The 27,028-nt window shown below is 29.2% G+C and overlaps 1 long non-coding RNA gene across 1 annotated transcript; it reads left to right on the top strand.

Annotated features, from left to right (window-relative positions):
* The first annotated feature begins 20,215 nt into the window (after window positions 1-20,215).
* Window positions 20,216-25,725, top strand: LOC132936214 (uncharacterized). Its single transcript, XR_009663429.1, has 12 exons — window positions 20,216-20,395; window positions 20,480-20,712; window positions 20,804-20,957; window positions 21,581-21,713; window positions 21,867-22,142; window positions 22,439-22,575; window positions 22,652-22,703; window positions 22,781-22,957; window positions 23,395-23,535; window positions 25,230-25,331; window positions 25,403-25,534; window positions 25,626-25,725. It is a non-coding gene; the product is annotated as an uncharacterized LOC132936214 (long non-coding RNA).
* The last annotated feature ends 1,303 nt before the right edge of the window (window positions 25,726-27,028 follow it).

Genomic DNA, 27,028 nt, shown 5'->3' with positions numbered 1-27,028 from the left:
ATTATTGAACTATAAAATTTATGAAAATTAAATGTTTTATGTGTATTACAGTGAGCACTAACACAATTTTATTAAAAATACTTTCAAAAAGTATTTGAGTAGCTACTTAGTATTTAATAAACTGTTTAAAAATAATATTTAAAATATTCCCCAAAATAAAATTTTTCTTATTTATTTTAAATTTAAGTATTTAATACTGTTTGTTTTTATCAATTAGTTCCTACATTTTATTAGCCGACATATTATTGATTTTTTTTTATCAAACATTTCTTCTTTTTAATATCAATAAAGCTTTGTTTGAGGATTTTGACAGTGGAATTTAAATTATTTATATATTAGTATTTAAAAAATATTAATCATAAATCATTTGTACGACTGTGTGCCAATATATTTACAATAATTACCATGTCGAAATAATTCCCCAATCCCCGAAAGCATATATTCAATGCTATTTGCATAGTTTCCACACTAATCGAACAGCAATCTTACATTCATTCACCTACCGTTTATCTGTAGCAGGGGCGTAATTAAGAGTGCATTAGGGTGGATAGATGCCCTCGCCCAGAGCCTTTATAACATTAATTTATACAAGAAAAGTATAGTTTCTTTTATAAACCATACAAAAAAAACAACGTAAGTACCTAGTGTTTATATTATATTTAATTACAAACAAAATTAATTTAATATTTTGAACAAATTCACTACACGTATTTCAATGAGTTTAGAAAAATGATGCAAAATAAATTAGTGGAAATCATTATTTTGGAATTTATATCAATCTAAAGTTTGCAAATCTAAGTTTATATGCGTATGCACAACACTGTTCTCAACTACCAAACTCAGTTCTATAAATTACAGCTGCAAGCGCTATATAAATTTGATAACTTTGATATAACAGGTACAAATAGTTATTAATGATAGACAATTATTGTTTAATTATTAAGTATTTATTTATTTATTCGTTAATTTTAGATTCTGAGTTTCATGTTTTGTTTTAAAAATTATGTTTTTTTTAAAAATTTATATCTGTGTCTGTCATCAACTTTTAGGACGGTAAAAAAAGGCGTAATTATGAATTTAAATAAGGGAGGAGAAAGGCATTTTTTAAACACATAATACAAAATACAAAATAAATAAGATAAATAATAGAAATACAACTTTTTGAAGTACTTTTATATTTGAGTACGTATAAGTTATACATAAATACATTCGATTTTTATACAATTATCAAAATGTTCAGTATATTCAAATCTAAAGAATAAAGAACCTAGTGCTAAGAACGAATATGACCTAAAAAAATATGGTTTATAATAAATGTTGGTTTTAGCAGATTTTTTGTAACAACTAAATTACCGTGAATCTTATAAGGATGGTGTGGGACGCTTTGCCCCCCCCCCCCCCCGTGTTATTTTAAACTTTGATCTTTTAGGACTCTAGCCACTGTAACTATTCAATCCTAGTCATTCCCATGCCCGTAGGGACACTTGGTGATGCCCGAGAATGATTTATGTTTCTGACTATGTCACCACTAACGCTTAATATTTCACTACATAGGCAACCATATGTGCCCTCGCCAGATGCTTGACTGGTAGGAAATTCTACGCACGACGACGATAACAGCGAGGATAGGAAAGACCTACCGAAGGAATGATGATGGTGCAGGTTAGTTATGGGGAGGGGGTCTCTGTGGTTGACTCGGTTTGGTGAAAGTACCACAGAGCTCACAAAAACATGGGATAATACTTAAACTAACTTAACACTTCTGACGTCTTGATATGTGGTGTAGTGACGCTATAGGCAGAAGTCGACCCGGAAGACCTGGGCGGCCTCTTACACAATGTATGTATCTACGTTGCTGGTGAACTTACGCGGCAACTACTGATGGCACTGACGTTGACATTAACCCGCCGCCAAGTTTAGGGTCGCTTTAATAACGGAACAACAAAAAAAAGTGCAAAAACAGGCAACAGATTTGTCGATGCAGGTAGACAATACACAGCCAATAATAATAAAAATAATAGTGATAATAAAAGGGCGTTGGCAGCAGAAAGTAAACGATATAAGGTTTTAAGATCGAGAATATAAAACTATCTGAGGCAACAGGCCGACCTGCAGTGCTGGAAAGTCTTACGAACCGGAACGCTCAAAAAATTAATATGCGGATTATAATATTGTTTTAATAATTTTAATTCGTGTTTACTTAACAATACAATATAATTAGTTCAATAGATACAAATAATATGAGTAATTTCAAGATTAAAAAATTTAGGTAAGTGGATGTCGCTCTGCTGTACAGTAGGTTACAAGTGGGTCATTGTAATGGATGGTGTTAAATTTGAATTGAATGATATAATATTATTGTATAAGAAAAATGATTCTAAAAGAAACCGTTGAGTCAGTTTATGACATTAGTATATTACCAAGTATATTTAATGATATTATTGTGAATAAAGTAATTTATATATAGTATTTAAATGGAACCTTGTCTTAAATTTCCAATCCTTAGCTATAAAAGTGGAACATTTTACACATTTTTAACAACAAAATAATTATTACATTATTAAATTTGATAAATTTTGTCAAAATTCGAACCTTAAATGCTTATAAAAAAAAATTGTGGCAATGTATTTTTAATATTTTATAACTGCTATTATAACAATATACGAGTATCAGGAGTATTTTCATTCTAAAAATGATCCTTCCACGTAATGATGAAAAATTATATTACAATTTATGAAAATTAAATATATTTATAAATTGGTAATAATTTATTTTTCTGCCGTGTAGAATTGATTTTTTTTTTATTGGTCTGAAGCCTGAAGTCTGTACACCTTATGTTTAATCAGACGGCACAACAAATAAAAATATAGTTTTCAAGGTTAAATCACACAAGAATAAATTATAATTGTTTTACTAGCACAAAAACACTCTCATAAAAAAAAAACTTTCAAAAAAGAAATGCTGTGTAATAAGTTATAAAGTGAATTTATTAAAAATATTTATTTTGCTTTTAATTTTATAACACGGTTTATAAAAGAAAGACTAATTTTCATGTACACAAATTTTATAAAGGTTCTGGGGGATCTATTCACCCTCACCCACCCTTGATTTCACCCCTGCCACAGAGGCTTACACCGACCGTTTAAGCAAGGGTGGGCATAAACGAGTTAAAAAGTTAAAGTTAAGTTAAAAGTTTATTTTAATTTAACTTTTTAATTTAAATAGTTACTTTTGGCTTTTCATTAACTTAACTGTTAACTTACTAATATTTCTTTCTTAATTCGTGAATTTAACGAGTTAATTTTTCATTTTAAGAAGTAAGTTAAGTTAATATATTTTGCTTTTAATTGTATGATATTTCACTATTTCAGTCTATTTCGTTTTCATGTCAAAAAATATGTATCGTAAATTGTTTAAAGTTAAATATTTATATCATTTGAATCTAACTCATATGGAAATACTGTATGAAGTATTAACACTATATCCTATAATTAAGTTTTGGGTTGGAAAAATATTAAGTACGCTAGCGTTGTATAAACAAATTAACTTTTTTTAATTTTTTTGTTATTGGTGCATATTAATTTAATTTAACTGAGTTAAAATAAATCATATACTTGCCCGGCCTTGGTGTAAGTTATTGATCGATTAGTGTTGAAACTTTGCACGAATAGCATTTTATACATGCTTTCAAAGGCGGATTGGGGTAGATGTTTGATAATAAAAAAAACCCATAATATGTCGGTTATTAAAATCTAGGGACCTACTAATTGTGAAAATAAATTATATTTAAAACTTAAATTAGAAATACATTAGAAAAATTATTTATGGTGAATATTTTTAATAGTTTATTGAATACTAGGCAGGTACTCAAATACTTTTTAAAAGTATTTTATTCAACACTATTAATAAACATTTTTGACAACATTTACCTATCAAATTGAACATTTAAAAATGGTTTTGTAGTGAAAAGTTTATAAAATGTTACATTTTTATAGCTAAACTTTTATTGCCAAACGTACTAATTGATCTATTGAAGCGATAAGAATTCTGTAAACTGATTTGAATTCATCGTCAAGTCTACATGAAATCGACTTTCTCACATTTTTGATATTATCCCCTAAATTCCAGAAAACGTCATATTAAAAAAGAGTATTTAAACATTTTTGTATTTCAATTTTTGGAGAAGCTAAAATCAAAAAATTAAAATTGTTTGAACATCGATTTCAAGTAGACTTGACGACGAATTCAAATCTTTTTTCAGAATGCTCGTCATTTCAATAGATCAATAATTGATATGTTTGGCAAAAAAACACGTCTAAAATACTATGTCGCACGTGTGTTAGACAAAAACAGAACATCACGGTATGGAATCCCCTTAAGACTATAAACTAAAATTTTACAGAATAATAAACAACGACCAGACTGTTGTTTGTAGAAATTGGTCGCATCAAATAAAACCATTAACAACGACAATTAAGATACAGGCACGCACTTATAAAGGTATTACGTAGGATGTGTGTGACTTCATTTTATGCTGACGCCAAAGAATAATCTAGTTCCTAGGCTCACGATAACTTTTTGATAAAGCAGCCTACCACTCTCTGGTCAGCATCCTCGCATCGTCCCTGAATTTATCCCCCCAAAACCTTTATAAAATGTGTGTACAACAAATTAGACTTTCTTTTATAAACCATGTAAGTATTTACCTTCATAATATTATAATACAAACAAAATTTATTTAATATTTTGAATAACTTCACTCTATAAGTTATAACTTATAACCCATCATTATTTTTTTTGAAACATATGTATTTCAACAGGTTAAGAACAATGGTGCAAAATATATTTCCGGAAATAATTATTTTGGAATTTAAATCATTCCGAAGTTGCCATTTTATGTTTATACGTAAACGCACAACATTGAACTTTACTGCCACGATTATAGATAAATTAGATTTCTTTACGTATTTTAACGAGTTAATAATGATAGCGAAATCACATTCAGAGAGTCTTATTATTTATACAACAAATTAAACTTGGACATTAAAAAAAAAAATTAACACAAATTTGACCTAATCAAAATATTATTTATTTGCACCTAAATCTTATGATATTATATAGTTATAGTAGATTAATTAGCCTTCATAATATATTTGTTAGGTTAGGTTAGGTTGTTAGGTTTGTTCATAATATTTTCATTAAATTATTTTTGGGGAATATTTGAAATACTATTTTTTATCAGCTTTTTAAATACTAGGTAGGTACTCAAATACTTTTTGATTGTATTTTTAATAACCAATATTATAAAATATACTAATAAAATTATTAATGCAGGATTATTATTTATATTCTTATTAATATCAAATAAACGAAATAATATTTAATGTCAATAATAATGCATTCAACCAATATTATGGTAAACGCACTTGCGAAAACACTGTCTTTTCCTTAAGCCAAAATATACCTAGGTACCTACTCAAAAACTACCGTTGTTTACCAAAAAAATCGATCTCGTAGGTATATGTATGTATATATAGACGGCGTAACAAATAGAATGTAGTGTTCAGGGTTAAATCACACAAAAACAAATGAATATATTACTGTTCTTTTATTAGCACAAAAACATTGACACGTAGTCGTCATTCACTTGTACAAAAACAAAAAAATAATTATAGCAACTAACACTAATATCAATTCTATCTAAAATTCCGATTGCTTTTGTAGAAACACTAAAAATACTTTTTCACATTTATGTGTTTATTAAACAATAAATTTAACATTGCCCGTTAGTACAATTTCCAATGAACGCTTTTCTTCATCATTTAAAAGTGTGACAAATTCCTTACATTAAATTGAAATAAATCTGTAGATTATAGATAGTTTTGCTAGGTAAATTAAAATCTAGATGATTTTCATTACTGTGCTTCATATTTCTTACAATTTAGTACATTTTTATGTAAAATGTAATTAATTTATAAAGTTATATAATATACATTGGGATTTTTTAAATATGATCACTTTTCATTTAATATTTAATTTATTCAAATTCTGAATTTTTAAAATTCAAAATTTTATTCATACAAAGTTTGAATTAACATGTTTTTGTATATTCTAGGAAAAGTGCATATTTGAGAAATGTTTAGTATATTTGTGCATATTTCGTATTATTTTAATGTGCTTAAAATTGTTAAGAAAAATAATATTTAAATAACAATCAAAAATATTTCTCAAAAATATCCTTGGGTATGTGCATAATATGTCAGAGGCTAAAATATAATTTTTTACTACTACACATTTTACATTAAAATGGGAATTGGGAGTTACCGTGGTGGGCTAAATATCTGTGTGGGCACCGATATAATAGTAAAAACGTGGGCATGTGTGTGTCGCTTTGTTATACAGTAGGTTACAAGCTGGTCACTATAATGGATGATGTTAAATTTAAATTCAATGATATAATATTAGTGTATAAGAAAAACGATTCTGAGCGAAAACGGTCGGTCAGCCTATGATATTACTAGGCACGAACTATTGTGAAGTAGTTCGTGTTACTAAGTAAATTTAATGATATTATTCTGGATAAAGTAAATTATATATTTACCTATTTACGTAGAACCTTGTTTTAAATTTTCAATCCTTAGCTATAAAAGTTGAGCGATTTATGCATTTTTACTACAAAATAATTATTAAACTTTAAGTTTGATAAATTTTTCAAAATTTGAACATTAAATGCTTATAAATTAAATTGTGCCTATGTATTTTTATATTATTTAACTGCTATCGTAACAATATGTCAGAAGCCGTGCATTGAACTTTCACGCATTTTTATTGATATTTATAAAAAAAAACTATAAAAATTGAAAACTGACAATGTCCGCAAACAGCTCAAAATAAGTCAAAATAATTGGAAATTGTTATGGTGTATAGTAAATGCTAATATAAACATTCAGTCAACATTTCATGTACCTACGGTAATTTATTCAAAACTTGCACCAATAACCAAAATCGATTTTGATCAAAAACAGATCTTGCGTAAAAGTTCCCGTTTTTCCTTAATTTTTCTTTTGTTTTTCACGGCGCTTTTGAAAACTACTGGGAATGTTTTATTTTTGACGCCCCCAAAGTACCAATTAGATTCACTTTCCTATTTGAAAAGTGTGCTTTGCCAGGTGTGTGTGAAAGTTCTCTACATTTCAATTAGTTATAACATCAATACTAAGTCTGACCTCCAAATTCAGGCTTCACCATCTTAAATTTATGCTTCACTACATAGGTACGGTTATGAAGTCAAAATTGTGTTCTTTTTTTAATACCTAATGTAGTTTAATGCCTTGTAGAAATAAGATGACTCGCTGATTGTACAAATTTTGATCATTGTTTACTCGTTGAAATACATATAGAAATAAAAAATCAAAATTCTCTATAAGCGTGGCAGTAAAAGACAGTGTTGTGCGTGTGCGTATGCGTTAAAAATTAAAATCACAAACTTAATAATTATTTTATTAATAAATAATTGTTTCCGCAAATGGTTTTGTACCATTGTTGTTATGAACTCATTGAAATACATATTGCACTATTTAAAATTTAATAATTATTTTGTACTTAAAAATGTATAAAATGTTCGATTTTTATATCTTAAGGTTTGAAAATTTAAAACAAGGTTCCTCGTAAATAGGTTATAATATATAAATTACTTTATTCACAATAATATCATCGAATATACTTAGTAATATTATATGCTGACTAAGCAAGTCTTGGCTGAAAATCGTTTTTCTTATACAATGATATTATAACGGTTGAAATATAAAATTAATATACGTAGTCAACCTTGACACGTGTGTACAATTTAGTATCTAGTTATACGAGTATACGACTCACTCTCTTTACGGATGTAACACGACCTCGGTTGTTAATATTATATATAGAGCCTTTGAAGTACGGTGCGTCGTACTGTTACAGTTAAATAGTACAGTTGTACGTTATTATATATTATACTTATACATAATCTATTGTCGTGTTATTATTCATTTATACCAATACTGAAGTCATTAGTCCGTCCAGCATGGACGTAAATAGGGTCCTCAAACGCATAGGGCTTGAGCCCAAATGGTTTCAAGAACAAAAATATTGGGAGATTTATCTTTCTCCTACTACTTACCTACACACAATTTCATCTATGATGCTGAACAAATCAAAACTATCACAAATTTAATGTAAATTATTTTTTTAAGTAATAAAAAAGAAAAAAATCAAAGAGTTATAAACAGTCTTAATTTATATATTATATTATATAAATTACATATTATAATATTATACATAATTCCTTTCATTATAACTGCATCCTTCTTTCCTTTTCGGCAAACTTATTTAAAATTTGTTCATTATCAATTTGGTTAGATAACTCTCTTTCAATGTTTATAATACTTAAATTGGTAAATCTATCTTGTTCCATGTTGGACCTTAGATAAGTATTTATTATTCTCATTGAGAAAATCTAATAGGTAGGATTTTTGATAAGACAGTACCTACCTATATTCACGGCTACCACTCAATAGTGTACTTTAAAATTTTGTATTTATTATATTCATTTAATATTTAGTATAGTCATCAAAATATTATCTATTGACACAGTGTAATCAGTATTATGACATTCTTGTTTTACCGTACCTATGTAGTGAAGCATAAAAATACAATAATGAAATCAAAATTTAGAGGTCAGACTTAATTTTTTTACTAATTTAAATATATAGTATTTTTATACACACCTGGCAGTATATAATTTTTATTAAACTATTGAATTATAAAATGTATGAAAATGAAATATATGCTTACAATGCCCATAATGGCATAATATATGTCGGTTAGTAATATGTAGATACTAATTGATAAAAATAAATACTATTTAATACTTAAATTTTAAATACATTAGAAAAATTATTTTTTGAGGAATATTTTAAATACTAATTTTTAACAGTTTATTAAATACTATGTATACCGTAAAATAAGTACTTAAATACTATTAAAAGTGTTTTTATACAATAACGTGTCACTAATTTTAAGCAAACACATGGCATACGTTATCGCCGTAGGGGATACCTGAAGTTATCGACGTAACTAAGACGCCCATATTATATAATATAATATTAATATATTATTTTATAACCTTTAAATAGGTGGTGCCCGTGTCCCGTATTCATATTACCTACATTAGTTGTATTGCCCTTTCGTACAGTGGTTGAATATTATAGTAGTATTTATTTGCCAAACTCGTCGTCGTCTATTGCTCGTCTTTTGCTCGTCCTATTGTGTTCATCGTCATTTCTCGTCGGCTACGTGGCGGGCAGGTAAACCGACGAGTGCATGCGCGTATGTTAATAAAATACATCGGCTACGTTACCGATTAGAAACGACGATGAACACAATAGGACGAGCAAAAGACGAGCAAAAGACGACGAGTTGTCCAAGGATTGGCAAATATATACTACTAAATGCCAAACGGCTATTAAAAATATATTGAGTATGTTATATGATCAACTTAAGAATACATAGTGAAACAGTAATAATTATAACAGATTATAATAATAATTAATAATTTAAGTAAATTATAAATAATATTTAATGTTAATTATAATGCATTCCATTTTTTTAATAAAGGTGATTTCCTCAGTGTTCATACATAGGTAATAATATAATTTTCTGCCGTGTAGAATTGAATTTTTTTTTATTGTTCTGAAGCCTGAATTCTGTATACCTAAGTTTATCGAGACGGCACAACAAATAAAAATGTAGTTTTTAGGGTCAAATCACACACGAATAAATTATTGTTGTTTTATTAATACAAAAACACTCATATAAAACTAAAACATATTTACTAAACCACACCTTATAAAATTGTCTCAGACTATTGCTGAATAGCCCGAATAGCCCAACAAATTGTAAAAAAAAATGAATTGCAAACATTTTAAAAATAAAATTTATTAATTAAAATAAATCATCATTTTTATTTTTATTCTGTCTTAAAAATGTACCAAAAAATTAATTAATAATCTCACCAAATTTAAATATATTAAAAGGATGAGAACCACTGGTATATAGTATAAATATATAATATAATAATATGTTAGTTTATACACCAGTCGAACAGGAAGTATTACATTCTTACACCGACTGTTAATCTGTGGAATACAATTTTATATATATTTTTTTTTTTGTGTACACGATAAGTAGTCGAAATAATGCTTTGCTTTTCAACTTCAGTATCTTGTTCGATTGGAAAGTGAGTATTGTTGATGCATTGAGGAGGTCAAAATTCAAAATTTTTAATAATTTTAAAATTAATTTTGTATAATTTATAATATTGTCAACTATTTTTTTTTAAATATATGTATTTAAATGAGTTAATAACAATAATGGTACAAAAACATTTGCGGAAATAATTATTTTAGAATTTACATGTTTGTATGTTTAATCTAACATTTTAAAATGTATTTCAATATTCCTCACAAGTTTTTATACCCTTATCAAAAAAAATTCAAATTAAATTCAAAGTCAAATTACATTTTTACGAGCTTTTGAAATTCATATTTTCACAACATTTGATATTCACTTGATTTCTCTAGTAACGGTTTTCTTATTTTGTTGTAATTAAAAAACGAATGACTGTAGATAAATGACAATTTCACTGAATGTTAATATTAAACATTTTCTATACACCGTAACAATTTCCAAATAATTTGAATTGTTTTGAGCTATTTAGTATTTACGGACATTTTCAGTTTCCATTTTTTTTTAGTTTTTTTTCTATAAATATTAATACAATTTTAATTTTTGGTTAAAAAAGCGTGAAAATTTAATGCAAGGCTTATATTTTATTGTTATACAAAAATTACTTTATTCACAATAATATCATCAAACATACTTGGTAATATCATAGGCTGACTGACCGTTTTCTCTCATAATCGTTTTTCTTAAACAATGATAGTATTTAATTTAAATTTAAATTTAACACCGTCCATTATACAGTGGGTCACAATTGACAAAAAGCATAGCGACATCCTCTTACCAACTTTTTTATTTTTTTTTTTTTGTCTCTGTATACACGATAAGTACCTACCTAGTTGAAATAATGCTTCTATTTTAACTTCAGTATCTTGTTCGATGGGAAAGTGAATATTGTTGGAGCATTGAGGAGATCAAAATTCAAAATCCTCAATAGTTTTCAAAAATGACAGGATAAACAACATACAAATTAAGGAAAAACGGGAATTTTTACGCAAAATAGGTTTTAAAAATTAAACAGATTTTGGGTACATTTTTCCCGGCCCACTGGAGGCTACACACCATATTACTCATGGTGTGACCTCGCAGGGTTACCGGGATGATTGGGTGTGCGGGCTTGTTACAGCCAGAACCACGTGTTGAGGGGAACAAAAAAATTATATGTGGTCCCGCGTCTTGCGACGCCTAACAAGATCGTGCATTTAATCATATTACGACAGATGAGTGTAGTTGACCGACGTCGACCAGCATCAGCATTGCCCGTCCTTCGGACCCTCGTCGGTGGACTTAGCTCATCATGGTGGAGTGACGTGGGTGTCCAAAAATGTTCCTCAACCACAACAGTGAAATGTCCAAACGCCGGATCGGTGAAGCGTTGTGTTTGTGACGCACACGGAAATGTCTTGTTCTATCAAGAACGTGTTGACGGTGGAGCGTGGTTCCGTGAAGACGGTGGAAAAAGCGTCGACTAGTCGAGTGGAGCCGTTGAAAAAAAATGTCGACCAATCCAGCGAAACGCTGTTGAAAACATATTGTGTTAAGTCTGGAAGTTGGCTGTCGGCCGGCGTCGAAACTTGGTGGTCGGTATGTAGTGGGAGTCGGTCAGTGCCGTGCTTTGATAGGAATTATACAATAATTGGCCTTTTGGGGACAGGTTGATCCGCCGGTGTCGTGCGACCGGGCCCAACGAAGGCTCTGACAGCATCGGCGGCCGTGAGCAACGGCGTTCGGACACCGAGCACTGCAGGTTGTGGGGGTCGGGGGACAATGGTTACATCTTAGATCATATACATTGGATGAAGATACTTTAATCATTTGCTGTGTCCAACATAACCCCCACTTATTAGTTATTTTACAGTGATTGTTGGCGAAGCGCATGCATAATAACTAGGTGTACCTTGAAATTAAATGGTTGGTGGGGATAGAATGTCAAGCGGCATAGACGTAACCTAACCGTAGGTTGTAACCAATAAGGTACGCTCGGGGACTGTTTCTGATAGAATAATGTGCCAAAAAATGCTGTGATGTTACATTATACTATATACCAGCGGTTCTCATCCTTTTGATATATTTAAATTTGGTGAGATTTTTTACGACCGATTATTTATTTATTTTTTGGTACATTTTTAAGACTGAATAAAAATAAAAATAATGATATATTTTAAGTAATAAATTAAATGATTAAAATGTTTGCAATCTCACATGTCAGGCTATTCAGGCTGTTCAGGCTATTCGGACAACAAGACCTTTCTTTGCAGTACTGCCTTTCTTTTGACAAGAAATACATACATTTAAATATAACATAATCGATTCTCTCGTAATATTATTATGTTTTTTATTAAGTTCATATTCCATACGGTTTCGTCCACCATGACCGATAATTAAATGAGTATCATTAATAATATTAAATAATTCTTCATTAAAAACATCGTACTTAAAACCATTACCTTCACTCACTTGAACAATTAATTTTTCCACATTAGATACTGTTATTACGTCATATTTTTTCAAAAGTTTATGGCCTCTTGATTTCAGTTTAAGTTGTTTTACCTCTGATATTAATTCATAATATTTCATTTTAGTTAAATATGTACTGTTAACATTTTTTTTTTATGCAATTTCTAGATTTTTTAAATATTGCTCTTCCATTTTAATAAATTTAATTTAAATACCATACATTAATTTAGCGAACGCCGAACACTATACCTACTAACACTACAACACGACACGACTATCGACTGCGCTATACTAAATAGTATTAAAACCCACATTATGTACGATTCAATGATTAAGAAAATAATTGTTGTAGAATACCAAAAAGGTTATACCGATTAACCGATAAGCCGTTAGCTTAACACAATAAAAAAAAAAAATTCACTTAGCAAATATTAAAATAAAAGCTCAAGTTACCATGTCCAATTTACTATAGCAAAGTGTACTTGGACCGATCGAAGTGTAACCCTGCCCGGCCAAAATAGTAATTTATTGCATTGCCCAAAAACATCGACCAAAGTATACATAGACCGGGCAATGTAAACATTGCCCGAAAGTCTACTTTGCTCGTAACATATATATATATATATTATAATTATACAATAATATGTTGGTCTTTACTGCAGCTAAACAGTAACATTACATTCTCACACCGACTGTTAATCTGTTGAATAAAATATTATAGTATCTATATTATTTGTACAACTTATTGAGTTATAAAATGTATTAAAATGAAATGTATTATATTATCCATGGGTGTTACAGTGAGCACTAATCCCGTTTGTGCCACACGACCCACCATCACCACACTTGTCGTTTCCAGTAGCAAATCTGATATGCATATTGTATTTTTTATATTTATTCTGTTTGTGTTTTTGTCATATAAATTATCTGTCCTTGGCCTGTTGCCTCAGATAGTTTTATATTCTCGTTCTTAAAACCTTGTATTGTTTACTTTCTGCGGCCAACGCCCTTTTATTATCACTATTATTTTATTATTATTATTATTATTAAAAAGTATTTGAGAACCTATTATTATACAGTATATCTGGTACATAATAAACTGTTTAAAAATTGTATTTAAAATATTCCTCAAAAAATAATTTTTTCTAATGTATTTTAAATTTAAGTATTATAACTATTTATTTTTATCAATTAGTATATACATTTTACTAACCGACATAATTAGGTATTATTGGGATTGTAAGCATATATTTCATTTTAATACATTTTAGGATTCAATAATGTGTACAATAGTTTTATATCATAGAATGTAGGCGTAATTATGAGTTTGTATAAGGGAGTGGAGAGACATTTTTTTAAACGCATAATACTATATACTGTAACGGAGTAGCCGTGACCACATAAAAACGGTCCTTTTCAGGACCACCAATCAGCGGACAGTATGCTAGCACAAGCCACACAAACTAACGTTAGGGACAATAACTAGGCCCCAAGTAATAGTCTTCAACATCTCTTCATACCTTTAATACCTACCACAGAACGAAGAAACGAAGACCCGAAGACCACCAGCATAGCAATCCAGCCGAAACTACAGACGAAGTGATCGATACGGCGGCGAATACGCTCGTTATACGAGGCGGCAACCGACGTGCATTACAGTTCCTGACTACCCCCGATTTTTTTGAAACATACATATTTCAACGATTTAAGACTTAAATCATTATTTTGAAAGTTATTTCCTTCAAAAGTTGCCAAATTTACGTATTTTAAAGAGTTAAGAATGATAGGGAAATGAGCGGTACCAATAGCACATTTTTTTGTAACTATGAAATGTATGAAAATGAAATGTTTTATGTGAATTACTGATTACTGAGCATAACAGTAATCTTACTTTCTTACACCTACCGTTTATCTGTGGCAGGGGCGGAATTAAGAGTGCGTTAGGGTCGATAGATCCCCTCGCCCAGAGCTTTTATAACATTCATTTATACAAGAAAAGTATAGTTTCTTTTATAAACCGTAGAAAAAAAAAACCACTTAAGTACCTAGTGTCTATATTATGTTTTATAACAAACAAAATAAATTTAATATTTTGAATAATTTCACTTTATAACTACCCAGCATTTTTTTTTATTGAAACATACGTATTTCAACAAAATTAGAAAAATGGTGCAAAATAAATTTGCGGAAATCATTATTTTGGAATTTATATCAATCCATTGTTTGCAAATCTAAATTTATACGCATACGCACAACACTGTACTTAACTACAAAACTCAGTTCTATAAATTACAGCTGGAAGCGCTATATAAATTTGATAACCGTGAAATACCAGGCGGCAGTGGCACCAAAATATTTATTAACCTAAGACAACTGTCATAGGTGATTTTAGTAGGTAAGGGGTCACCTTTGTCATTCTATATTTATTTTTTGAAAATTCGTTGAATGGACAACATAAAAACTATACTTGGTGTATGGTAAGGAATAGGTGGGTGTTAAAATTTTATGTGAAGGTGTCTAATGTCATAGGTAAAAATTTGGACTTCGGCGCCACCATATATTAAATATATTATTGTATAATTATTTAGTACTCATTTATTTATTTGTTAATATTGTATATTCTGAGCTTAATGTTTTGTTTTAAAAATGATGTGTGGTGGTGCCACTCTGCTGTTCATTAGGCTACCATATGCACCATTGTTCTTAACTTGTTGAAATTCATATGTTTCAAAAAAAAATAATGCTGGATAATAAGTTATAACATATAAAATGAATTTATTCAAAATATTAAATTTCTTTTGTTTGTATCATAATATTATGAAGGTAGCTACTTACGCGGTTTATAAAAGAAAGTCTTATTTTCTTGTACACAAATGTTATTAAGGTTCTGGGGGAATCTATTAACCCTCACCCACCTTTGATTTCACCCCTGCCACAGATAAACGGTCGGAGTAAGTATGTAAGGTTACTGTTCGTAGAGTTCGTATAATATACATAGGTGTCATGTAACATATTTATATTTATAATTGTTACATGTACTAACAGGCAATGTTAAATTTATTGTAAGTAACTACTTTATATTTATGTGTATGGATCAAAATATACGCTTTTGGGGAGGGGGGACCACTGTAACTTCCAGTTTAATGTAAAGTGTGTAGTACGAAAAAATTATATTTTAGCCTCTAGCATATACTACATATCCAAGGATCACGTTATCACAATAACTAACATTTTCTAGATTTTAATTTACCTAGCAAAACTATCTAAAATCTACAGATTTATAAAGATCAAAAGCAGATTGAAATTTAGATAAAACTGATGTTCGTGTAAGTTGCTACAATTATTTTTTAGTTTTTGTACAAGTGAATTACGACAACGGTAAATTACGGTAGTTGTTGAGTATATACTTAGGAATATTTTGGCTTAAGTAGAAGACAGTGTTTTCGCAAATGAGAGTACCATGTAGGTATACATATAGTTGTTTAAACATAAATCACACGCATATTTACACGTATAAACGCAAAAGCGAGCAACAATAAATACAATTCTAGACAGCAGAATAATATAATATTATATATAATTATATTTCATTTTCATACATTTTAATATAATTCTTCATTATTTGGTAGTACGCTATAAGTAAGTCTCCTTTTAAATTGAATGCATTATTATTGACATTAAATATTATTTGGTTTATTTGATATTAATAATAATATAAAAAATAATCGTGCATAATTTTATTAGTATGCATTAAATGCTTATAGCTAATATTATATCATAATTTCGTAGCTACGAATAAAATAAAATTCAACGCATGTAAAATAACGTATACAGTTTTGGTAAGCGAAAAAAAACGTTATATAGTTATAAAGTGAATTTATTCAAAATATTAAATTGATTTCGCTTATATTATAATATAATGAAGGTACCTACACGGTTTATAAAAGAAAGTCTAATTTTCTTGAATACAGATGTTGTTGAAATATACAATTTATGTTAGTAGTCAACCTTGACACGTGTGTACAATTTAGTATCTAGTTATACGAGTATACGACCCACTATCTTTACGGATGTAACACGACCTCGGTTGTGTATAATATATAAAGAGCCTTTGAAGTATGTAATACTACTAATACTCACTTGCAAAGGCGCCGTCGTACAGTGCGTATACGGTGTTTATATTGTCACAGTTAAATTGTCCAGTTGTACGTTATTATATATTATACTTATACATAATCATATTGTCGTGTTATTATTCATTTATACTAATACTGAAGTCATTAATCCGTCCAGCGTTAAACTCAACAAATGATATAAAGGTTAAAAAAAAAATATATATATATATATAAAATTGTATTCCACAGATTAGCAGTCGGTGTAATAATGTAATATTTACAGGTAAGACTGGGTAAAAAATTTTATTTAAAATGTTGAACACACGATTTTGGAATTGAAAAGCTCAAATAGCTAAAAATGATAAGTTAAATATAATAATATATAGTATACATATATATATAGATAAAATACAAACACTTTGTTTAATGATTTATTTTAATTTGATTATTGTTTAAGTTTTTTATTAATATAGGTAGCTGAATTTATTTTTGTATACCTAATATTTATTAATGTATTGCAAGACATATATATTTTATTTTAAATTTCGAAAATACGAAGAAATATTTTTTTCTACTGATTTCTTCTTTAACATCATTATGATATTTTTACCTATATACATAAGTCATTTGGTTTTTAATATTTAATAATGTATGGTAAATTATTAATTAAACGATTCAAACTGGATGAAAATATTAAATTTGATAATTTATATAAGTATGATAGGAGGAAACAACAGCGGTACAACTTAGTCCACCTTTTAAAAATTAATTTTACTATTTTTTAAAATTTTCTACCTATTATTTTTTGCTGTCGTTTGTAAGACTGAACACTGTCTTTTGTAGGAGTTAACAGAGTAAGAGCTTATCTGCTTATTGCATATTAGTTTCAAGCTTACCTATATAACGCCCCTATTATATATAATATTAATATATTATTTTATAACCTTTAAATAGGTGGTGCCCATGTCCCGTATTCGTATTACCTATATTAGTTGTATTCCCCTTTCGTACAGTGGTTGATTATTATAGTAGTATATATTTGGCAATCCTCGGACAACTCGTCCTCGTCTTTTGCTCGTCTATTGCTCGTCCTTTTGTGTTCATCGTCGTTTCTAGTCGGGGGGGGGGGGGGGGTGATAGGGTGTATTATATCGAAAAAAAACGACTTTACGGGAATAACGCTCAAGCTTTGTAGAATTGTCGGATTCTGATGACTTTTTTTTATCTGAAAGAAGAAGACTTCCTACAGCCCACACCAATCTCTGATTTTGTATTTTATTTCAAATAATTGTATTAAAAAATTTGTAAAACAAATGCTTTATATCTTGTATTTTTTTTAGACATATTATAAAGTTAGAGAATGAAATATTGAAAAACAGAGATCGATGCGGGCTGTAGAATATTTCTCTCTAGCAATTAAATAAAAAATTATGAAATTTGGTTGATTCTATAAGGTGGTAACATTATTCCCGCAGAATATATTTTTGAGGACAAAATGGCATCGGCATCGGGCGTCTTAATATAATATAATTGAGAAAAAAAAATAATTTAGAAATAAATTTTATAATTCACATTCACTACGAGTGTTACATGCTACGATCACAATTTTTTTCAAATTTTCGAAAATGAATGTCAAATTATTTAATCTTTTATCGCATACCTATTGTACCATAGGATTGTATTTATAAAAATAAAATTTATGTTTGACAAAAAACCAAGTATCATGAAATTTACTATAAAACATTTATTTTTCGCATTCTTATAATCAAAATGTACAATAATATTCATTTTATTCAATACATGCAATAATATGCATTTCATCCAAAATATGCAAAAACATGCAAAATAAAAATACCACCATTTATCTCATCATGAGGTGATTCGTGGACATTACTGACGAAATCAATAATCAGAAGTCACAAAAAAAACATGCTTTTACATATAAATCCTAGCCCTGATTATAACCAATGTATCACTATTGTAAAACTATTGTAATAACTACATACTATAGAAATGTTAAAGATTTATGTTTAAACTTTTAAACATAAAGTCTTTTTTTTAGAAGGGAGGTGTTACGCACCCACGTATTAAGTAGTTATATATTAACTGTGTACTGCGCGTCGCACGTTTAACACTATAACTAGTAAGGCAATTAGTATAGTATAACATGCGGAGGTCGTTTCAAAAGCGTAGAGAAAACAATTAAACTATAAAAGGTGTCGTCACACGTATCTTTCCTGGAAAGCCAACACCCATACGAAGGATACGAGTCGACCAGCATACCAAATACGAGACCCGAACTCTGTCTCATGACCGAACTTAGACACTACTACGACCACCAACTCCAAAGGACACAATCATATATATATAGAAGCCCCAGGACAAGAGCTCTTCAGACGGTTAGGGACATTCAGAGTCGAGTCGTAAGTCGTAACACCACTCACAGTTTAAATTCTATCTTAAAGAGTCGTGACACCACTCTTTTACACCATATATCATAACATTGTAATTTTGTACTACGATAATAAACATTAATCATACCTAGTACATCACGTAATTCATTTCTGCGTTGAGGTATATATCGACGTCGGTTGGGACGTAACATGTGAAAGGAGTTTCAGTAAAAACATACTTAAGATCTACAATGGTTAAGGAGAGATTGTCAAGCATGGCCATACTTTCTATAGAAACATAAATCGCTAGCATATTAACTATTATTTTGAATACTTCTAATAATTTGCAAATTTCAAATTTATTTGTTTACCATAGTATAAGAAGATAGTAATTAAATAATTAAAAATTATATACTTGTGGTTAAAAATGTTATTTCTTGTTCCTCGAAACCTAATTGCAACTTTTCAGATTATTCCGAATCGTATTAATAATATTAAAAGCTGTGTGTGTCAATCCCAAAACCCAGGGGGCGCATTGCTTAAGTTCTGCTTCAGGATAAAAAAATGGCTCAGTACGGCTCTGACTGCCACTTACACGAAAAACCGAAACCGATTTCACGTAATAATTCCGGAAAAGATGAAAAGCGAAGCGTTATCTCGACTACGTATCGTGCACAAAGACACAAAAAATAAAAAAGTATCACACGGTGCGTAAATTTGCTATATTATAAGACTGAGACGATAAAACGCCCGTGTTTCCTCTTAAATCGCGGGTCGTGGAGCAGGCAGTAACCTGCGTTCACGAAGTTTCGGTCTTCGGTAAAATGTAATGCCCGCCACCGACCGGCGAGGAGTACCTCCGATTGATAATCATTGTGACTTATCACTATGTATCACGAACTATGATAATAATAATTGTTATCAAATAAATAACGACATAATATTATTATTTTTTCGTTTGCCGACGTTTGAAGCACTCGTGAATTGCAATTATTTGAAATTTGAACAAAAAAATACAGACCACAGTCGTGCAGAGTTCTACTTCTAATAGTTCTATTCATACATATTATTACATAATCGCCATGCATAAGTGTATTGTTTTTAGTAAAACATCCGAAGTATCGCCTAGCCACATTATGTTGGTTTTAATTTGTAAGTATTATTTTCTAGTTTTACTGATTATATATCTTAATAATATCGTGTCAGTCTAATTTGCCAATTTGTTCACACCTATAGATTTCCAAAAAATGAAAATAGAAGGAAATAATGGCTAAACATGTTCGAATTAAATGATTATCCCAATTTCTATCTGACATAGTATCTGCGGATTATTTCTCAATTACTGATTGTAAACAATGCTCTCAAAACATAATCCAAACCGTTTGTCTGGGATAGAGAAGAAAAATAAATTTTAGTAAATTACAGCAATATTGGTACTACTCTGAGCACGACTAATAAATCGCATCTATGTAAAATCATTTAACATAATTTATTCTTGAATTAGGTATTTATATATTTCTTACAAATTTACATTTTAAGAAAATTCTGTTTCGAATGAAGGTGTTGGTCTGTGTTTTGCGCTGTGCCGCTGCAGTGGTTGACGACGGTGTTGTCTCCAGAACCGAACAATGTCAGCGAGGGTGGAGCGTGACGTTGCTACTCGTTGCCGGTGGTTAGCAGACAAAAAATTGAACAAATGCTCGAGACGTGCATGGTAAGTGTGTCCGTCAGGAGAGTCGTCACAGTAGAGAGTATACAGATAATATTATTATTTTTTTGTTTACTAACATGTGATTCACTAGTGAATCATGATTATTTGAAATTTGAACAAAAATACAGACTACAGTCGTACAGAGTTGTATTCAAACATTTTAGTAAAAAATTACCATGCATAAGTGTATTTTTTTTAGTATAACATCCAAACTATCGCATTGCCCGATTGCCTTCATTTTCATTTTTAGTTGTACTGATTATATTTCTTAATAATATGGGTCTAATATAGTCTAATTTGTTAAAAAATGGAAATAGAAGGAAATAATCGCTTAAAATCTTCGAACTAAACGATTACAAATTTTCTATCTGGAGCAGAATAGGCGGTTATCATTTTACAATCAGTGATTATAAACAAGGCACAGTAAATAGTTGATATTATGGTCAGAGGCTGTCACAAAACATAATCCAAACCACATGTCTGGGATAGAGAATTTCAATAATTTACAGTACCACTGCTACTACTCTGAGCACGACTAGTAAATCTTATTTAAGAGATAAAATTAATTTAACATAATTCATGAATTTCTGTGGTGTTTATGTATTTTTATAACTTGACATTTTCAGAATATTGTGTATCTCCAACGATGAGGTTGAAGAAAATGAACAGACAAATAAAGGATTTCGAGGCCTTACAAGCTGATGATTTTAATTCATCCAGAAAAGCCTTAGAAGCTTAATAATGTCTATACACACTTATGTAAGTATATCAGTCAAGTATCCAATTTTAAATTTAAATTTTTTTTCAAGCAATGGTTATTGCAAAATTATTTATAAAATTAAATCTTAATTTAAAAATATTCTGATCAAAATTACCTACTAAAAACATATTTTATTATTATAATGATTTTAGAGTTTACACACATATTTTGCCTGTGTCTTATTCTAAACAATTGGATCACAAGCAACCTCCAGCTGTTATCACATATATCTTTGGTGAAATCGTAACTATTGTAAAGATTTTTTTGATTAATGCTTCACCTGTCAGAATGATTGGCATGAACATGAGCTCTATTAAGCTTTTTGTTGTCTCCAGAAATGAACAATGTCGTCGAGGATGGAGCGTGATGTTGCCGGTCGTTAGCTGACAAAAAATTGCACAAATGCTCGAGACGTGCATGACAACCAGGTAAGTGTGTTTGTCAGAAAAGTCGTCACGAAAGAGAGTATACAGGGTGATGGCTCACCACTATAATATTATTATTTTTTTGTTTACCGACATTTGAATCACTAGTTAATTACAATTATTTGAAATTTTGAACAAAAATTCAGACTACAGTCGTACAGAGTTGTATTCATACATTTTAGTAAAAAATTACCATGCATAAGTGTATTATTTTTAGTATAACATCCAAACTATCGCATTGCCCAATTGCCTTCATTTTCATTTTTAGTTGTATTAATTATATTTTCTTACATTTTTAGAATATTGTATATCTCCAACGATGAGGTTGGAGAAAATGAACAGACGAATAAAGGATTTGGAGACGTTATAGTTGATGAATTTAATTTACCCAGAAAATCCTTAGAAACTTAATAATGTCTTATTCACATACACTTATGTAAGTATATCACTCAAAAATCCAATTTTAAATGTTTGCCAAAACCGAAAGTTACTTAATAGATTATTGTTTTTAGTTCATTCAGTGGATTATACTTATATTTTCCAAACTGAAATATATCGTATATAGTAAGTATATTACTTGAGTCTCAGATTTTAAATGTTTGCCAAAACCAAAAGTTACTTACAGGTTGTTTTTTTTTTAGTTCATATAATGGATAATACTTATATTTTCAAAACTGAAATATATGATGTACCTCATACAAGTAGCTAGGAAGTCGATCAAATATGCTGACAATTTTTCAGACACTGACTTTTATGAAGATAATTCTACCGACTTAGATGAAGCCATACAATATTGGAGCGAATAATGAAATTTAAGGGTGAGAATATTGTTAATAGGTTTTTATTTTAAAGCTATTTTAGTGTGCTTTAAACTCTCATACCTACCAGTTCACGAGACTCATTGTATAATATCAATAACTGTGTGAGTGGACATATATTTGGATATAGAAAGGCCTCAGCCTGTTTGGTCAAAATAAATTGATAAATAAATAATTATTTATTAATATCTTAATATATTCATAACTTGTTTCAAAAATAAAATACAAATAAGAGCTTAGTGCTTCTCTATAAGGTTCCTTAAAAAATATTTTTGTCTTTAAGTTTGATTATAATATCATGTCATATCACCTCTAATATTAAAACTAACAATACAAAATTGGATCTACTGTACTCACATTTGCATGTTGCTCGTTATTCAAAGAGAGAAAACAAATGATGCACTGACATATTTTTTAACAAAGTTTAAATTTTTTAGGCAATACAATTTTGCTGAGCAAGAACCCAATTTCAATAACACAGATGAGGGCCTCAACATATCTAAATTGCAAAGAAACACGTAATTAGTTTGGACTTCAGTATCTTTTCTGAAATAAAAGTATAAATAGTTGGATGACAGGTAAAAATTGAAAATTCATAGGTGTTTTCAAATACATTGGGTATAAATCAGTTCTTTTAGCATTTTCTATACACCATACAATTTTTAATACAATTTTATTCTTTTGAGCTAACTATAGGGGATAAGACATTTTAATGGAATCACATTAAAAATATAAGTCTTCTTTGTTTACTGTCATTTTAACAAATCCCATACCTAATTGATAATAATGTTGATAATATACAGTTATCAACTGCATTTATTTTAGAACTTGTCACTATTGATCTGATAGTTATGCTTATGACAATTAATCTGTATTTTGCGACATTGCGAGTAAGTGGCAACTTGCTACAAAATAAAGTTCTATTGAAGTGTAAAATCATGTTAACATTATGAACATCTAAACTTTCATATAGATACAAACTAATAAGTTGTACACCTTAATTATTGATACCGGTTAATATGAATTGTTTATTTTATATATAATATCACATTTATTTATAACTTATATCTTTCAGGTCTATAGTTTATGTTTAGTTGTTTAGCAGATGACTTATTTATACTTATTTATTTATTTAGTATATCACTCAAGTATCCAATTTTAGATGTTATGCTTAAAAAATAATTTTGCTTTTAAGTTTGATTATAATATTATATCTTATCGCTCTAATATTATTAGATAATATTCACTGCTCGTCCAAGTAAACTTTAAAGTTCCTCATCGGGCCACAAGGTCTCGAGTTCCTTTTGCTGTACCTCTCCACTGTACCAATTACGGTAAAAACAAATCAATTGACCGCATGATGCGGTTGGCTAACGAGGACCCCTCCTTTCTCAGTTTACCTTAATATTCTGTTATTTTTGTACATTTGTTGTATGTAATTTTACTTGTGTCCTAATTATTTTAGTTTATATTTACTGTGCCTGTAATTCTGCTGTATTTTTTAGGCCATCACCCCTTGTATATGTTAGCTATCTTATTTTACTGAATTATTGTTATGTACTGTACTAAATAAGGAATTTTTTATTCCGTGAATTAAATAATAAATAAATAAATAAATAAATATTAGAGCTAACATGAAGAAAATTTGATCTACTGTACTGTCTGTACTCATATTTGCATGTTGCTCGTTAGAATTTGGTATCGCCAACCGCAGCAAGGGGACCGTAGATATATACTTCCTGTATTGTGGTGATAACCTAACTTAACCACAACAACATAATATTATTTTATTATTCACCGACTTTTGAATCATTCAATTAGATATTTAAAATTTGAACAGAAATACAGACTACATTCGTATAGAGTTGTAATCATATGTTTTAGAACAAAATCATCAATCTGCGGATTGTTTCACAATAAGTGATTGTAAACAATGCTCTAAAAACTTAATCCTAACCATTTGTCTGGGATACAGTAGTAAAATAAATTTAGTAATTTACAGCGTCATTTGTACTTCTCTGATGCTTAAAAAATTATTTTGCTTTTAAGTTTGATTATAATATCATGTCTTATCACTCTAATATTAGAGCTAACATGGAGTATATTTGATCCATATCATGGAGTATATTCATAAGTGTATTCTTTTTAGTAAAACATCCAATATATCGCTTTGCCACATTACCTTCATTTTCATTTTCATTTTTAGTTGTACTGTTTATATTTCTTAATAATATAGGGTCAGTCTAATTTGCTAATTTGTTCACAAATATAGATTTCCAAAAAACGAAAATAGAAGGAAATAATGGCGGTAATCACTTCTACAGCAACACTGGTAGTACTGCTCTGAGCACGACTAGTAAATCTTATCTAAGAAGTAAAATTAATTGAACATTACTCATGCATTTCTGTTGTGTTTACATATTTTTTATAACTTGACATTTTCAGAATATTGTGTTTTTCCGACGATGAGTTAGAAGATAATGAACAGACGAATAAAGGATATGGAGACCTTACAGTTGAAAATGTTTTCATTCACCCAGAAAAGCCTTAGTTAATGTCTAAATCACACACATATATGTAAGCTTATCACTCAAGTATCCAATTTTTAAATTTGTGATATTGTAACTATTGTACAAGATTTTTTGACAAACCTGGCTTCACCTTTCAGAATGGTTGGCATGAGCTGTGAAAAGAAATATTATATTGAAGATGTAGCTGATACGCTGTTAATAAATTTGGGGTGTCCTACATATACATACATACAAAGTATGTACATTTATTGATCATAGAATATTAACTATCAAATTTTATTGAATATGTAAATTATAGTTTACTGGTTGTCAAACCCGTTCCCATTCATGGAATTTACTTCTCAACAAGAAAATACAAACTTCTTTGGAAGAAGGCTAAGCAAACACCAATTACCTTCAATTGCACTCTGAATCATTTTTTTGAATAAAACTATATGTCTAAGACTTATTTATAATTATAAGAAAACTTTATTTTTAAATTAATACTTGTTGTATTTATAGTTTAATTGTTATTTAAATTATTTTGGAATTCCTCACTAGTGATCTGATTGTTGTGCATAGAGGCGGTTTCCAGATTTTAATTCAGCTGCAGCATAGATAGCTAATTTCTAGAGAATTGAAATCCATTATAGTAATTCACAGAAACATTGGTACTACTCTGAGCACAACGGATTATTTCACAATTATTTTCTCATTTAACATAATTCATGAATCAGGTAATTGTATATTTTTTTACGACTTGACATTTTCAGAATATTGTGTTTCTCCAACGATGAGAAGAAAATAAACAGACAAATAAAGGATTTTGAGGCCTTACAAGCTGATGATTTTAGTTCATCCAGAAAAGCCTTAGAAACTTAATAATGTCTATACCACTTATTTAAGTATATCAGTCTAGTATCCAATTTTAAATGGTTATTCAAAAATACCTACTAAAAACATTGTATTACATACTTAATTATTATAATGATTTTAGAGCTTACACACATATTTTGTCTGTGTCTTATTCTAATAATTCTTTATTAGTTATACCATCATAGTTTTCATACTTATTAGATTGACATATTAAATGACAATGAGAGTATTAACATGGCTGAAAAAGGTAACACAACCATTCAAGTGATAAATATTATATGTATATTTGAATATTTCCATTATATAATAATTTTTTTTTTCATTTGACAAAATTTTTAAAATGAAATTTAATATTATAATTTTACATACCTATAATACTATATTATATAATATGTATTTAGTAATACTTTTTAGTTATGTTAAATCAAAATTAATATATTAATTTACCAATCCATTGTTTCCTTTCTGTTACTAAATTGTATACTATTGGCACTATAAAATTGTTTGTACCAAGAGTGTTGATTCTTGTTCTGAAACTAAAGACTTTTCAATGTAACTCTTGTGGTTCCAAATGACTACATCTCTCGCACTGTAACAACATAAAATACATAATAATTTAGTATTCATTAGTGAAAATTATAAAACAATAGTAATTAACACTAAACTGACTAAACCAACCATCGGA

The sequence above is a fragment of the Metopolophium dirhodum genome, chromosome 1 (genome assembly GCF_019925205.1).
Source record: "Metopolophium dirhodum isolate CAU chromosome 1, ASM1992520v1, whole genome shotgun sequence".
Lineage (NCBI taxonomy): Eukaryota > Metazoa > Arthropoda > Insecta > Hemiptera > Aphididae > Metopolophium > Metopolophium dirhodum.
This window is presented reverse-complemented; position numbering and strand designations above follow the sequence as displayed.